Source organism: Pinus tabuliformis, chromosome 6 (assembly GCF_031772625.1).
Source record: "Pinus tabuliformis cultivar Carrire ecotype Pingquan chromosome 6, CPIR1, whole genome shotgun sequence".
Classification (NCBI taxonomy): domain Eukaryota; kingdom Viridiplantae; phylum Streptophyta; class Pinopsida; order Pinales; family Pinaceae; genus Pinus; species Pinus tabuliformis.
In genome coordinates, this window is record NC_142292.1 from 1,708,310,943 (window position 1) to 1,708,327,080 (window position 16,138).

The 16,138-nt window shown below is 36.3% G+C and overlaps 1 pseudogene; it reads left to right on the forward strand.

Annotated features, from left to right (window-relative positions):
• The first annotated feature begins 14,211 nt into the window (after positions 1 to 14,211).
• On the forward strand, positions 14,212 to 16,093 carry LOC149265565 (cytochrome P450 94B3 pseudogene; annotated as a pseudogene).
• The last annotated feature ends 45 nt before the right edge of the window (positions 16,094 to 16,138 follow it).

Below are 16,138 nucleotides of genomic sequence, written 5' to 3' on the forward strand. Positions count from 1 at the left end.
CAAATTGCAGGGTACGAATGCTGACGTGGAAATGCTGGTTGGGAGTACGGACTCATCAAGTGGAAGCCAATTAGAAGCCAACATGTGGGCCAATCATGTGAGGGAACGTGGCACACTATTATTGGGTAGATGATTTCGTAGGTGGGCTAATCATAGAGTGACATGCAGCCCAAACCCAGGGTGCCACATGGCAAGCTAGATGAGGTGATAAATTGGTTAATAGTTCGACCAACCTCTAGTGGAATTGAATCCACAACCTCTGTTACACAAATCGATCACCTGACCAACTGGGCTATGTATGGTGCCTATTAACCTTTAGGGGGTGCCTTTTATTTAATGTTTATGGAGTCGGCGATTGGGGTAGCCTGATTGACCCAACCCAAGGTTTCATGAGACAATGGGACCAATAGTGGAATGAGGGGGGTTGGGGCGCATGGCACACCGCCCGCTCCCATGGTCCATGCTCATGTGATAACATGTAACGAGAGGTAAGACCATCAATAGAGGAGAGGAAGGGTTGGGCGCATGGAGTTACCGCCCATGCCCCTGGTCGTATCTTTGTTGACGAAGACTAGGAGCGGGTGCTACGGGTGGGGATTGTACTAAAAAAAATATTCAATATTTAACAGTGAACCTGACAATGAAACCAAACCTGTTGAATCGAGCCGATAACGTTTGGGCTACTATTACAACGCATAACTATTAGGGTATGGGCCATATTATTGAATGGTTTTGAGAACGAATTCCCATTTGTTGTAGAGTTTATCACTGTATAATTTAGAGTTGTTTCTTGACCATTTAGAGGCCTTTTTGTGTGCAACAAGAGCCTAGATAGGGGTTTTTCAGCATTTTGGACAACATAGGAGCATTATTTTTGCAGATTGAGGCTTATATTTTGAGTAACGAGCATTTGAGTATCTTAATAAAGCGATCGCCATTGGAAGCTAGACTCGAAGACGTAGCCCAAGATGGATGAAAGTCGTTATCAATTCACACTTGTATTATGTTTCATTTTTATCCACTTTATCTATATTTCTTTTGCAAATTAACTCATGTTTATGTACTTTCACAATTTCGATCCGTTTCCTAAAATGACGTAAACTAACCTGCAAATTGATTAATAAAACCTTCACTTTTATTTTTGGATCAACAAGGGTTCACCATTATAGAGATCTGCTAATTATATTCTCTAGCATATGACCTTATAAAATAAATGATAAAATATAAATGAACTAACCCTAAATGTGTGCAATTACACATAAACAGAAAAGACATAAAATCATTCAGAGAACTAACAATGTTTTTCTATGTAAGTATAAACGTATAAGAAGATTGTTTGTAGGATAGGGTATTTGTTGAACATAAGATTGAGATAATAAGAGTAAGAGAAATAAAATAAATGTTTGTTCTTTAAAGAAAAACATAAAGTAGCTCTAAGGACAGAATCATTTAGAAAATTATGGTACACACACACACACATATAAAGACAAAAAGAATAGAAAGGGAAGAAATATTCAAAGTAATCGATATCTAAAGTTGCATGTTTTAATGTGTAACTCCTACTTCATATAAAATCATGCCTTGCCATGAAAATATATTGGTATGAAATCAAGGAAATAATCATAATTACATTATAGTTTGATATGGCATAATTAGTTCTCTTGAATACATATAGTAAAACAATGATCAATTGAACCCTTGTTTTTTTTCTGGTTCATAGAGACTATGAAAAATCTAGGTAACTAAATTATAGTATGAAATTAACAGTACCTTTTACATAGATTAAGAACAACAAAGGCCTACAAGCTATTACTTTAAGGAAAAAATCAAAAGATTCCAACAATTCAAGGTAAAATTGAAAAGAAGTTGGGATGAGGCCCAACCCTAAATGAGTTAGGGATTTCACAACAAATTTAATACGCAAAACAATTTTGCAGGGTTGTAAACCACAACCTTGTTCCAAATAATAAAAATATGTATGAGAACCCATTGCAAGAGTCATATCTATTTTGTCAACTAAAGGAAAGACACAGGTCGAATTCTTCCCTTTCTACAACTTGGTTGTATAAGTATCATCGTACTTTCAAATAGATAAGAATAACAAGGTTAGTAAGGAATTTCAAGCATGGGTTTCTTTCTTTAAAAGGATTCATAAAAGGAAAAAACCCTCTCGAATAGGGTTCTCGTTTCTACCCATGCGGTGATGGTAAAACCACCTTCCATACATGTATTTTCAAGCACATAAATGAAACCCTAGTGAGTTAATTTGTCCATCGAACCCCAAAAAGAGGAGCCATTGTTGGCAGAGTGATGTTCAAATATATATATATATATATATATATATATATATATATATATATATATATATATACGAAAATTACTTACCACACTAACTAGTTAGCTGGTTCCAGAAGGAGTCAGAACGAACCTTGAAACTATCAACCAATAACCAAATCTGCATGTGAAATCCTTATGTAACGAGGTCACTATCCTATCAATTCAACATTTATACAAGAATTAAAAAATTATCCTCGTAATTTCAAGAGGAAAACTCGAAGGAAAATGATGAGAAGAAGTATGGTCAAGTCAGAGGAAAGTTATCAGTGGGTGTCAGGAATATTACTAAAGAAAGGGAAGGTTGAGCATGATGTTAGTGTCGGTGAACTCTCGTACCGAATCTGGGGTCTCACCTCCCCAAACACACAATCCTCCTTGAAATTCCAACAAAAACCCTTAGGGTTTGTAGGCGATCCAGAGCTTGCAAAGAAATTTTCTCTTGGAAATCTTCCAAGAAAGGGGTCTCTCCCGAGTATGAAGTCCCATCTAGACCTCAAACCATTGAGAGCGGGAGCCCCAACCAGAAAATAAGGCCGGTTGCCAAAATTCTAAGGGATTTTCCTTAGATGCAATTATCAACATGAGATATTATGAAAACAATATTTAAACAAGAAATTAAGTAGACATTATAAAGGATGCAAATTTAATGTATATAAGGCACTTTCATAGAAGGCAAGGAAAGAGTGAGCATCTAGAAGAAAAATAATAGAACTATCCTAAAAGAGACACCCACGAGCATAGAAGCAATCATGATTAAGCTGTAAAGTAGTTCACAAGATAACAACGATCATAAAATAAACAACAATGCACATTCAACAATATGCATACCAAAGCGAACAAAATAATTGGTTTTCATTAATATGTGTTAACATAAACATACACTGCAAACAATGAAAGAATAGTCTCACATGATTCATGACATATGCATGAAAATGCGTCAGCTCCAAGAGCTTCATATACTAAGTGAAAGTCCCAATATACACGATTACAATGATGTGACACTAGTCCCAATAGTGGAACATTAAGTCACCACTTACTCCTCCAAAGAATGATCTATTTTCCTATGCCAAGCTAGAGAAGCCAAGGTGAAAAGTCCAACATCCATCACTTGAGCTATGAGGGTGTATTTATAACAAATGAGGTGACTCTTCACGTCCCATGTGACTCTTCACCTCCCTCATGACTCTTGAGATCATAATATGACTTTTCAAAATCCTATGTGACCTTTGAGCTTCTACATGACTTTAGAGATTTTTAATGAAATTTCACATTCCATGTGGGACCCTTGGGCTTCCACACATTTTACATTTTCACATTTTTTGGAAATTACATAATTACATTCCACATCTGATGTGGAAAAATAATTTTGTGGTGACAATTTGAGGAGCCATGATTTGGTGATGATGGCATAAAAATTCATTTCATAAATGCCAATCTCTTCTGTTTGCTACTATGACTTTGACTTCTTCATGATAGAACTTTTCTTGCACTCGAGCTTTACCCTCAAAAGGGTCTAGATGAGTATTAGAACCTTTCAAGTAAGCATAAGTTGCCATATCTTTGTCTTGGTCCAATATTCCTTCATTTCCTTCATTTCCTTCATGTTGGTTCCTCCTTTTTCTTCTACTTCACAAAGTGCCTTCTTGTAATCTCCCCTTGATGACCTCCCTTGAGAATCACCCTACCATGTTGATATGATAACACATACAAATTAAGGCCACTCATGACAAGCCAAAATCCATTTGAAAGCCATCTATTCTATCTTTTATTTATCATGGAGGATGCTCACTGTCATGGGACAATGGACAAGGGATGAGAGAGAGAGGCTTCCTTGGGTGCATGGCACACCTACAGGAGGTAAGAAGTGGGATACTGTGCACTATAAATTTACATTGTTCTAGGGAAACGGGAAGAAAAAATCATGTGTGTGAAGTATCAGTGATAGTGACTAGAGGCTTGAGGATTGAAGTTGCCCAAGAGAGAGATAGAGAGATAAGTTTTTTCACAGTTCTCTGTTGCAAGGGTCCACGGATGCCTCACAGTTGACTTTAACTTCACACTACGTAGTGTAGGAGATTATTGATGGATATTTTGCACAAAGGACATGTCCAAGAGACAAGGGTGGAGTAATTGCTGACTGTGACTGCACAATGCGTAGTTCTCAAGGAAGAGGAGGAAGGGATTATGTAGTCTAGATTTATAGGGATTGAGGGATGAACCCACTATCCACTAGAACTTTGTAGTGCAATGTAATAACCCCTAGTCGATTTCCTGTGTAAATAAATAAAAACAATAACCAACGTCACATGACACATATTCCAAGCTGAATGTTGGGAAAATCATAGTGATGGGGATCACTGGTGATTAATTTATGGCTATGGAAATTGGAAACGGAATTGAAAAAGGACAAGAGGCATTAATTGGCATTTTATTTATGAAAATAATATAAAATAGGAGAAAAGGGAGGTGAAAGGTCACAAATTTACATGTGAGGATAATTGAAGAAAAATTAACTAAAAATGAAGAAAATAGAGCCCTCAATGATAAAAAGTGTTATCAGGATCAATTCATATATTTTGTCAGTTTTAGCTTGAATCTCTCTCTCGTGCACTCTTTCACACTTAGAGAAATCTTGGAGCATTGTAGGAGCATGCTTGGCGCACTCTAGTTTTCATTGGAATTAGAGAAAGAAGGCAAAAACAAGTTAGAAAACATAAGGGAACAATGAGATCAACAACTACAACGTGATTTCCTTGCAGGTATCGAGTTGCATGTATGATTTCCTTGCTAGTTTTGGCATGCATGGTATATGCATGTGGTTCTTTGGTTATGATCTGTCATTGACATGGAGGATTTCTTGGATTGATCGTGATTTTTTCTAGCCTTTCCATTTCCTAGATAGCCATGACGTTGTGGGGTTTTCCACTTGTTATTTCTGATTACTACTCAAGTTCCTTACGGTTGAGGGTTGAATTATAGTTCTTGGAATTGTTGGTTGGAACAAACCCTTTGGAGCCCTGAAACAACTTGAGTTGAGTTACTATTCCTAGAGCCTAGGTTGGAAAAACCTTTTAGAGCCTTTGGTGGGTTGAGTTACTAGTCTCAGAGCCGGGTTGAAAAAATGCTCTGAAGCCTTGGAAGGTCATGGGTTGAGTTATTAGTTCCTAGAGTCGTAGTTGGTACAAACAATTTGGAGCCCTAGAAATCTTAGGTAAAGACTGATATGGTTAGCGTTAGTGATGTCTAGCTATGAGGTGGAATCACTAGTTGAGGGTTGAGGTGGTTTGGCCTTTCGAAACCCTAGTTTGGTTTTGTGTAGTTTATTCCATGAGATCCCACATTCACACTTGGAATACGAAGCCAGGGTCATTGGCTGAAAGAGATATTTGATTCAACCCAATATATGGTCGGGTGGTACGTGGAAGTCCCTGATTTGGTTGGGTTTTGCATATGTTAATAATATCTCTTTCCTCTATTATTTTCATGAGTAATTGTACTTTTTATTATGTTTCTTAGATGGTTGTTCGATCATGGTGTATATATTGCTCATTTGCTGGTTATTTGATGTAAATTGGCTATGTCTTTTGATGTTTTGACTTGTTGATGAATGGTTAATGAATGCATGAGGTAATATATGTTATTGAAGCTATTATGAGAGGGAATTAGACCTTGTTGATGATTCTCAGATAAGTATCAGACCCTTATGTTTAAATATGCATTCATGACTTGTACATTACATGTCCTAAACACGTTTGACGAAATTCCTGTCATGTCCTAAGCAGTCTACGTAAAGTTATGCCTTCAAATTTGTATGTCTAACATTGTTTCCATGTAATTATTTATTATGGAAAGTCTCACTGAGTTCTAGGAAGTGGCTTGGAGGCTGACCTAGAATATAGGCTCAAAATCCAGGACCGCATGCTTTAAACTAGAGATTTTAGGTTGCAACAACATGGATGTAAGCTTATTTATGCAGTTGGAGGCTTTTGATCGCATGGAGGGGATGTTTTGGGAATGATTTGGGACCCAGGTCAGAGGAAAGGGTGTCTAGCTCAACTTTTCGCCACCTAGGGTGGTTACTTAGCCTCTGAGTGAGCTATATCCCCTGTAGAATGTTATGGGTTGTCAATTTATCTTTCATAGTCAGCCGCACTTCCTTAATGGAACCTGGGAGGCCGGGTCATGTCATAGTAGTTCATATTCTCATGTTCACCCCAGCAGGCCTGTGAAACTGGGTAGATATGGGAGGGGTGGTTATAGAATGGTATCAAAGCTCCCAGGTTCAACACTTGGACTGGATGGGTGGAATTTGTTTGTCATACATGCATGTCAATTATATATTTGTTCATTATGCATGCATTATGACTGTCACTATTTTAAGTAGTGTCATCATGTAGAGGTTGATGATGTCAATGTTGAGATGATTGATATGTTGATTTCAATAGATATATATATATATATTGTGCTAATTTAGATTGATCTTGGAGACGAGATAGCCTCCCATGAACTTCACTCAGGTATGTTGATTATGTTTATGTTTGGTTTATCTGACATGATTCTCCTTACATATCAAATGAACAACATGGTGATGAGTACTTCCCTAACATAACAAATGCATTGAGAAGTTTGAAAGCAGAGATCAAAAGTTGTAAGACATATATTGACAGAATAATTCAGTCATAGGAAAGAATTGCTAGGGCACAAGAGAAACAAGCAAAGGTTAATGTGGTAATTCTTTAGAGTGTATAGAATTTGCATAGATAGGGAACACTTAGGATTAGTCATGGATAGGAGGAAAATACCAATGGGGCATATGGTAGTAGGTCTCAATCAGGATACAGGTTTGATAGGGATGATATAGTCATAGATGTAGCTTCTTGGACAAACCTGGCAGGAGGGGTGATGATCGTGGATCTCGTTCTAGTTCGGATTTAGAGAGACAACATTATCATCACCATCACCATTCATATAGGAGGAGTGAGAAGTAGTACTTTCCATAGGAGTTCAAGTAAGAAAAACCTCCTAAATTAATCACAAGTGATCTCCATGACTATGTTTTCTCCAACATTAAGTTGAATAAAACTATTATGTAAGAGGAAAAAACCAATATTAAATCTACAAATTAATAAGGATCATCTATAAAATGAAAATAGGTTTGAAAACATTGGCTCAAAAGCCTTCAACCTTGACATCTCTATAAATTTATCCATCGTATATGCATTAAATATAGGAACATTCAGAAAAGTTGAAGTAGACATTGCTCTTCTCATGACATCCTTAAGAAGAACAACTTTTGAAAATAAAGGCGCTCCATTATGAATTGCTCCTCCATACAAATGTAAAACCAAAGAAATAGTTGATTGTTTTTAATACTATAACTAAAAAATAAATAATGTTCAATGAGTTCTTTGCCTACGAATAGAAGCCCTTGTTGTTACTTAGGGATCTCGTACATGAACATGAATTTGTATTTTATATCTACCATAGGATCATCCACGAGATTAAGGCTTTTGTGATAAGATATTTTAAGATCATAATTTGAAATCTTTCTTTGATATCATAATCCTCTCACTTTTATTCTTCATCCATAATGAGTGTTATTAGTATTATAAATTAAACCAAACACTTTTACATATCTTCATCCATAATGAGTGTTATTAGTCCCTGCCTTCGGCATAGCAGGGACTATAGTGTTCGATAAGTATTGATCTAGCATTAAATAGCGTTATCAACTCACCTATTTCATCTTTAAACTAATGTTTTACGAAAAATATTCCACCAAACAAACTTTTATGCAAAGTTTCCATTTAGACCTCTTATTGCAGGCTTGAGACTTAGGATAAAGGTAGGGACTATAGCGTTCGATAAGTATTGATTTAGCATTAAATAGTGTTATCAACTAACTTATTTCATCTTTAATCCAATGTTTTACGAAAAATATTCCGCCAAACAAACTTTTATGCAAAGTTTCTTATTTCGAGCTTGAGTGTATAATTTTCCTAAAACATAGGATAACCAATTTGAAATTATATTTCAATGCTAATTTAATGTGAATTTATATTTAAAATTACTTCAAAAATGTTTCAAACGTTTGATCACATCTTATAAAGTACATGTTCGCTCATATCTTATATATGTATGGGTAGTTAGTTCATCTGGCATTTTAGCTAGATGACACCATATCCCCACCATCTGATAGGACACCAGATCCCTACCATCTGTACGCCTTTTAGTTATCATATAAATGGATTTTATTGTCTTCAAAACTTTGGGCATTGAGAACAAATTTGGTATTTCGAAAGAGAAATTGGTGATGTTATCAAAGGTTTTCATGCTTTCGAGTTAAGAGTGGTAAAGAGGTTTTCCTGCTTTCGAGTTAAGAGCGGTAAAGAAGCCTACTCCATGCCATCTCCAACCTAGTTCACAGAATGTATGGTGACGGAGACTCCAACCTAGATCGCAGAAAGTATGGTGCTAAATTTTCCTACTTTTGAGTTAAGAGCAGTAAAAAATCCTACTCCAGGCCATCTCCAGCCTAGTTCACAGAAAGTATGGTGCCAGAGACTCCAACCTAGATCGCAGAAAGTACGGTGGCAGATTTTCCTGCTTTCGAGTTAAGAGCATTAAAAAACCCTACTCCAGGCCATCTCCATCCTAGTTCGCAGAAAGTATGGTGGCGAAGGTAATTTGTGGAGGAGTTTATTTAGAAGCATAAGGACACAAAGATCTCTGAAAATAATCTCAACTATCAGTTTTCCAAAGATTGAATCTCATGCTAGAATGTAGTGCTGATTCTTCTAACACTTCATTAGTGCTTTCATGTAGCTTTCCTTTGAAATTAGTCCTTCATATTACTCTACTACAAATTGATGAAATTAGTCCTTCATATTACTCTACTAGAAATTGATGAACATGGTGCAGGTTATTAGAATTGTTGCTTCAGTTCATATGCCATTTTTCATTCTCTTTGATAGACTAGTCATTAGGTCCTTATTACATCCAAATAGATCAAAAGGAATGGATTTGGGTTATGGCATTCGCAGGAATTTGGAATGGATCAGGATAAGTGTAGCCTATATTTTGCATTATCAATTACAATGTTTTCTTTTCCTTGTAGCAGTTGATAGTGTTGTCTTTAGGAACTATTGAAAAAACTTCAAAAAATGCTGCAAACATGTAAATATTCCATGGACTGACGAGATGAAGCATAAAAAAATGTTAAATTTATGATTTTTCATGTTAAATTTATGATTTTTCTTTTAAATTGGAAAAACTCAACCCTAGTGTAGGATATCTTCACTAACTGGTCACAAATTTTCAACCAACTAATTCACGATACTCTTTTGGTTTTATACTCTAGTTCATGATACATGCATTGTTTTGTAGTGCAGGGGTGGAGGAGCTACTTCTTACAGCATATCCAGATATTATAGAGTATAACCAGATATTATAGAGTCTACAGATTATTATGGAAACACAACACTACATGTGGCATCTTACATTGATCACTTCATCATTGTTAAGAAGTTTTTATTATCTTTACCACCACTTCTACATGATGGAAAGACTCTCTTACACATCGCTATAGATGGATTTATAGCTTCTAAATTTGTATTGTATCTTCTTACTCGATAAGAAACTCAAGTAAGAAACTAGATCTTATGAGACATTTAGTCTCAGATGTAACAAAGAAGAATTATAATACATGAAAAGCTTTTGGAATTACTCTCATCATCGGGTCAGATATCAATATATATGACCAATGAAATGTCTATTATTGTTGATGTACTGGAACTGAATCCTATATAACATCAGAGCATCAGAGTAATTGCTTTAAAAACTGACATCATTAGGTGGAAAATTATCTACCATAACATCAAAAACTATCTGTTATAACATCAAACTTCAGATTTTTTATTTTTCTTTTATAAGGATTTTTCTCCATATTGACTCTTAGTTCAATAAGTTTTGTAGGGATTGCAACTTTGTTTCCTTATCTTTTATTATTTCTTGTAATCCTTCGATAACCTCATTCTTTTGATTACAGACTTCTACCGAGGATGTTGTTTGCTAATCTCTTTCTGCTTCTAACCTTTTGACTTGATTCTCAAGTTTAGAAACTTTAATCTGAAATTATTTTCAGGCCTAATTTCTGCTATCTAGGCTGGAGATTAGTGGTAAAGAAGTCAAATGTGGTAGGTTTTTAGTCGGGCCTAAACCCCAACCTCCAGTACAACCAAGAAGTGGAAACCCAGCCGGCCCACAAAGCGTAGTCACAGCCTGCAAATAGTGGAAACCCACAACACTCTTTACCATCTGCACACCTAATTATGGCTATGCTTAATAAAACAAAGAGAGACAACTGAACCAAGTTTTGATTCTGGATGTGATGCCAAAGCTACCATCACATCGGAGAGGAAGGAGGTCTGTGTGCATTTATGTATGTGATAATCGCTCATCCTCGCACCCTCACGCCTTAAATAATGCTTCAGTGAAGGACTTGTTATTAGATTATCTTTCTGTCCATGAGGTTTGGGCTCGTAATTTCGTGTAGGACCGGTCTTAGTAAGTTATTTTTTATGCGTCATTTAGGCAACTACCTATATGCCTTATTTTTGTCTTAGCCCTTATGATATTCTTTTGCTGTAATTTTGTTTTAGCTGCTTGGGATACAATTTTAGCAAACTTGTTTAACAAATGTTGTTTGCTTGACTCTGCCTTGCCAGGTTCTCGTCTTTCCATTGACAATTGTTGTCTATTGCCAACATTTTCTAAATTCATGCAAAAAGATGAAATATGAAATTGACAAACAAGTCATAGAGTTTATAATTTATAAACCGTTCTCAAATTTATATACAGTTTTCAAATCGACAAAATAAGTTGGTAGGTGATGTCAAATCCGCAGGGACTGCCACAACCAAACACTTTTACGTGTAAGAATTTTTCAAACACTTATTTTCTATGTGTTTTTGCAAATCCTTACTAACCATGAACTAAAAGTTAAACCTACCTTTTACTAAGCTTTGAAGTACTTTAACTTTACCTATCAACATTGATATTGTACCTTCGGTTTTCTCATCCATAATTACATGCTTCTTCTAAAAAAAATGTTTATAAAAACTCACGATGCCAATATTCATGATGAATAAGGTCACAAAATAAATAAAAATAATAACATCGTTCTCATAAAACTTATAAAAAAATGATGGCATTCACAATTTCTACAACCATACAAGATTTCAAAATAAGAAAAAAACCTAATATCATGAGTATCACTTCATTTCCTATATTTTTCTTCACCATAATTGTCACGTAAGCCATTTTCCAGAATCTTTATTACCTTCCATAACTTTCTGTAAAAAAGGTATATATATATTTACAAATAATATATATATATATATATATATATATATATTTACAAATAATATGATATTTAAATTAATATTTAAAAATAAAAATTAAAAAATCCCTTACTCTTCTCCATCACTACCACCACATTCACTTACCATTGTTATCCAACCCTCTTCATAATAGCTCCTTAATATGATATCCATATTAATATTTGCAAATGAAAATTAAAAAATCCCTCACTCCTCTCCATCACTACCACCACATTCTTACCATTGTTATCCAACCCTCTTCATAATAGGTCCTTTCTTTTTACGAATGCACAGTAGTTGTATAATTTTGCGGAGGAACACATTGGAATATATATATACACACGTTTTAAAGAGTTCTATTTCGTAAAATATTTGTACTTTTATATAAGTTATATTAATTTTAAAATTTTATATAAAAATATATTTATAAATAGTTTTTTGATATAGGGCGGTGAATTTCTCTGACCAAGATAAAGATAAGAATTTCAAATCTGAAATATTTTTTAAATTTGACAGACTCAACCATTTCAATATTATTTAGATTATTTTAACAAATTATGAAATTTTTTATGGAGATTACTTTAACAAATTATGAGATTTTTTTAATATTTTTATTAGAGAAATCAATCCATAAAAAGCAATTTATCTATAAATTCCATTTCAACTTATTTAACATATTCGAGACCATGTTGGTAAACTTTTACTTTTACTTTTACCACCCGGGCCCGTCCTCCGGTACGAAGAATGAGGAGGATCCAGCCAAAATTACCAAAGGTTCTAGCAGGATCCGGTACATAACTATTCTTTTGCCAGTAGGAGAGGTAGATAAGGGTAAAAACAAAGTGGATTGTACTGGTGAAGTAGTTCTATGTACAGAGACAAACACGGATATTCATTAGGAAGACACTGAGATTTCTATCCACCAATTCCTCCTGCAATTACGTTATCGATAATGATCCCACATTGGAAACCATACAAACCCAACACTTTCATTCCGGCAGTAGGCAGTTGCGCTTTAAATTGGTCAAATAAGATCATAATTGGCATTGGATGTAATCATCATTTTGGCATTGGATGCAATCATCATTTCAGATATTTTGGTTGGGAAGTTTTGGCCCTCATCTCTTGCTGTGGAATTTTTGTCCCTCAATGGGCATTGGACCAATTTTTTCTTTTAGGAAATGATTCGATTTAATTAAAATTGTGTTATTTTTTAATAGATGAATTTATTTAATTAAAATGGTGTTTTTTGTATTGTTGTGTTCAGAGATGTATTTTATGGTGTAATATAAAAGAGATGTATAATTTTTATATGTAATTTTTTTTATACTCAACTTTGAGTTAACATGTATTTTTTTTAAAATAAAATAAAACATTTTTTTTAAAAACGTATTTTATATATATTATATATATTAAAAATAAAAATAAAAATAATTTTTTTTTGTTAATTATAACTAAAATCATTATGAAATATTAATAACTTTATTGATATTATAAATAACATGAACAAGATACCTACAAATATTTCACTTTCACTATTACTTATAATTAAATATATATTTATATTAACTTCTAATAAAAATGCAATAACTAAAACATATATATTCCACATCTTCATAACTTAATATTTATTTATTATTCAGGTGGTTCATAACTATTTTTAATTTTAAAAAAAATTATTAAAGTGAGCCAAAAAAGGTTTTTGATAAAACTAATAAAAAAATATTTTCTTTTATTAAAGTGAGCCAACAAAAAAATAGATTTTTGATAAAACTAATTAAAGAAATTACATTTTCTTTCCATTGATCTCACTCCCTTATTTAGATGTTCAGTAATTTAGAAATCTAAGAACTCTCCCCTGATTATACGTTAATATACGTCATTTTGACGAGCTGAATAGAAAATTACAAGCATTGCATCTATCTATTACGAAGGTAACGTTTATTTATGCATGCAATTTTGCTCATATATTATTAATGTGTGAAAAATCTCCAAAACAATTTTAAAAATTCCCTATAATTGACATGCACGTATATTATTTGGATAATGTGAAATGAAGACTTTAAGTTCTCCTTCATTCATTGCTTTCAATTTGATTGCTCGAAACAATAATGCAGCGGAAAGTAGTGGGCATCTCAAACACCGATTGATTGGCATGAATCCTAAAGTCGGTTCCCTCCGCTCACAAGGCACTTTTCAATATTCGGTGGTTGTGAGTTTCGTGGAGAGCGAGCAAGGCAGACGCATGCGTGCTTCCCGATGCCCGGTGTAGTAAGCCTACTGTCAAAATCTTGGTCCGACACGAAACAAAAGCTAATATACACGGGTGACGTTGCCGCACCGCTTCACAAAGATTGCCGCACGTGAAATCCGTGCTGGATACAGTTTCAGATAGTGACATTCACTTAGCGAACCTTGTCGGTTTGATTAGATTAAGAAACCGCGGCTTTTAAAACCCCTCATCCTGCTGGTCGTGATAAAAGCGCAAGCTTCTTGTTGCGAGTGCAAGAAAGTGCGTGAAAACTTCATGGAGGAATCTCTAGTTTTACCCTCCTCGCAGATCCAGAGGACGGATCTAATATTGATGTTCTTCTTCTTGGTATTGGCGATTTTGTTGCCCCTGGTGTTTTATTTGGTATTTCTGTACATTAATGTAGGATTTAGATTATGCAGAACGGTGATCAACGGACCCAGACGGTATCCGGTTGTGGGTTCGCTGCTTGGATTTTGGAGGAATCGAAGCAGGCAAATAGAATGGTACGCCCAGATGCTTTCAGAATCCCCCAGGCAGACCATCGTGGTGGAGCGACTCGGATGCGTTCGAACAGTTGTGACGGCGAATCCGGAGAATGTAGAGCACATGCTGAAGACGCGGTTCGACAATTATCCCAAGGGCGAGCCTTTCACGGCCATTCTCCACGATCTGTTGGGGAAGGGTATCTTCAATTCTGATGGGGACGCCTGGAAATTGCAGCGGAAGGTCGCCAGCTACGAGTTCAATACCCACTCTATCCGCAATTTCATTCTACATGTCCTGGAGGCTGTCACGGATCGACTCTTGCCAATTCTAGAGGAGGCGAGCGAGCGGGGTAGCTGCTTGGATTTGCAGGATATTCTGAAGCGTTTCGCCTTTGATAATATATGCAAAGTTGCGTTTGGGGTCGATCCGGCTTTTCTCGATGGAAGCCTTCCTGCTTCGGAATTGTCGCAGGCTTTCGATTTGGCAACGGAGCTTAGCGCTCGGAGGTCCACTGAGCCCATCTCGTTGGTGTGGAAGATAAAGAGAATGCTTAACGTTGGCTCAGAAAGGCGCCTCTCACGAGCGGTGGAGGCCGTACACCAATTCGCAATGGATGTTATTCTGCAACGCAGACAGGAGATCGCCAGCGGCTCTCCCTGCAAACAGGATCTGCTCTCCAGATTCATGGGGCTCACCAATGTACAAGCAGATCTGCCAGAACGAAACACCTATCGTTCCGAAGAGTTTCTTCGAGACTCCATCATCAGTTTCGTTTTGGCCGGCAGAGACACCACCTCGGCTGCACTAACGTGGTTCTTCTGGCTCCTCACCTCACATCCCCATGTTGAAGATGCAATACACAAAGAGACAACACGTCTCATGGCCGTCAAACCCGGAGCCAAAAGGGAAGGAAATCCCCTGGTATTTTCATACGAGGATCTGCGAAGCATGCATTACCTACACGCTTCAATCTGCGAATCGATGAGACTTTATCCGCCGGTCCTTTTGGACTCCAGACACGCCCTCCACAACGACGTTCTGCCCGACGGGACTTTCGTGGGCAAAGGCAATCGGGTGACTTATCACCCGTACGCCATGGGTAGAATTGACGCCATGTGGGGCGCCGACTGTCTGCAATTCAAGCCGGAAAGGTGGATGAACGAGGATGGCCATTTCGCCCCGCAGAGTCCATTCAAGTTTGCAGTCTTCCATGGAGGCCCGCGGACCTGTCTGGGTAAAGACATGGCGTTTACTCAGATGAAATATGTTGCGGCGACTGTGATTTCCATGTTCAGATTGCGGCGGCCTTCTGAGTATTCTGCTGCGGGAGCTCCAAAGCTCATTCACAGCTTGATTGCGCGCATGAAGGGGGGTTTTCCCGTTGTTGTTGAAAAAAGGGAGGTGGGCTGTATATCATAGCAGTAGCGCTTCTCTAACTTTTACTGTTCTTGTTCTCATTGTAACTTCGCTATGGTTCAGCCCCCAAACACAAAGAAAAGGCAATCGGACCTTAGTTTTACATTTTCTTTAACATCTTCTTCTTTGCTGCGTCATTTTTTGTTGTAGGGTTGACACTTAGTGTCTAATCCGCCACTGTCGTCTATAATCAGCCTAAGTTTCTTAACTTCAATTACTGTACTATTTGGGTTGGCACTTCTGTGTTTTACGATATCAGTAACTT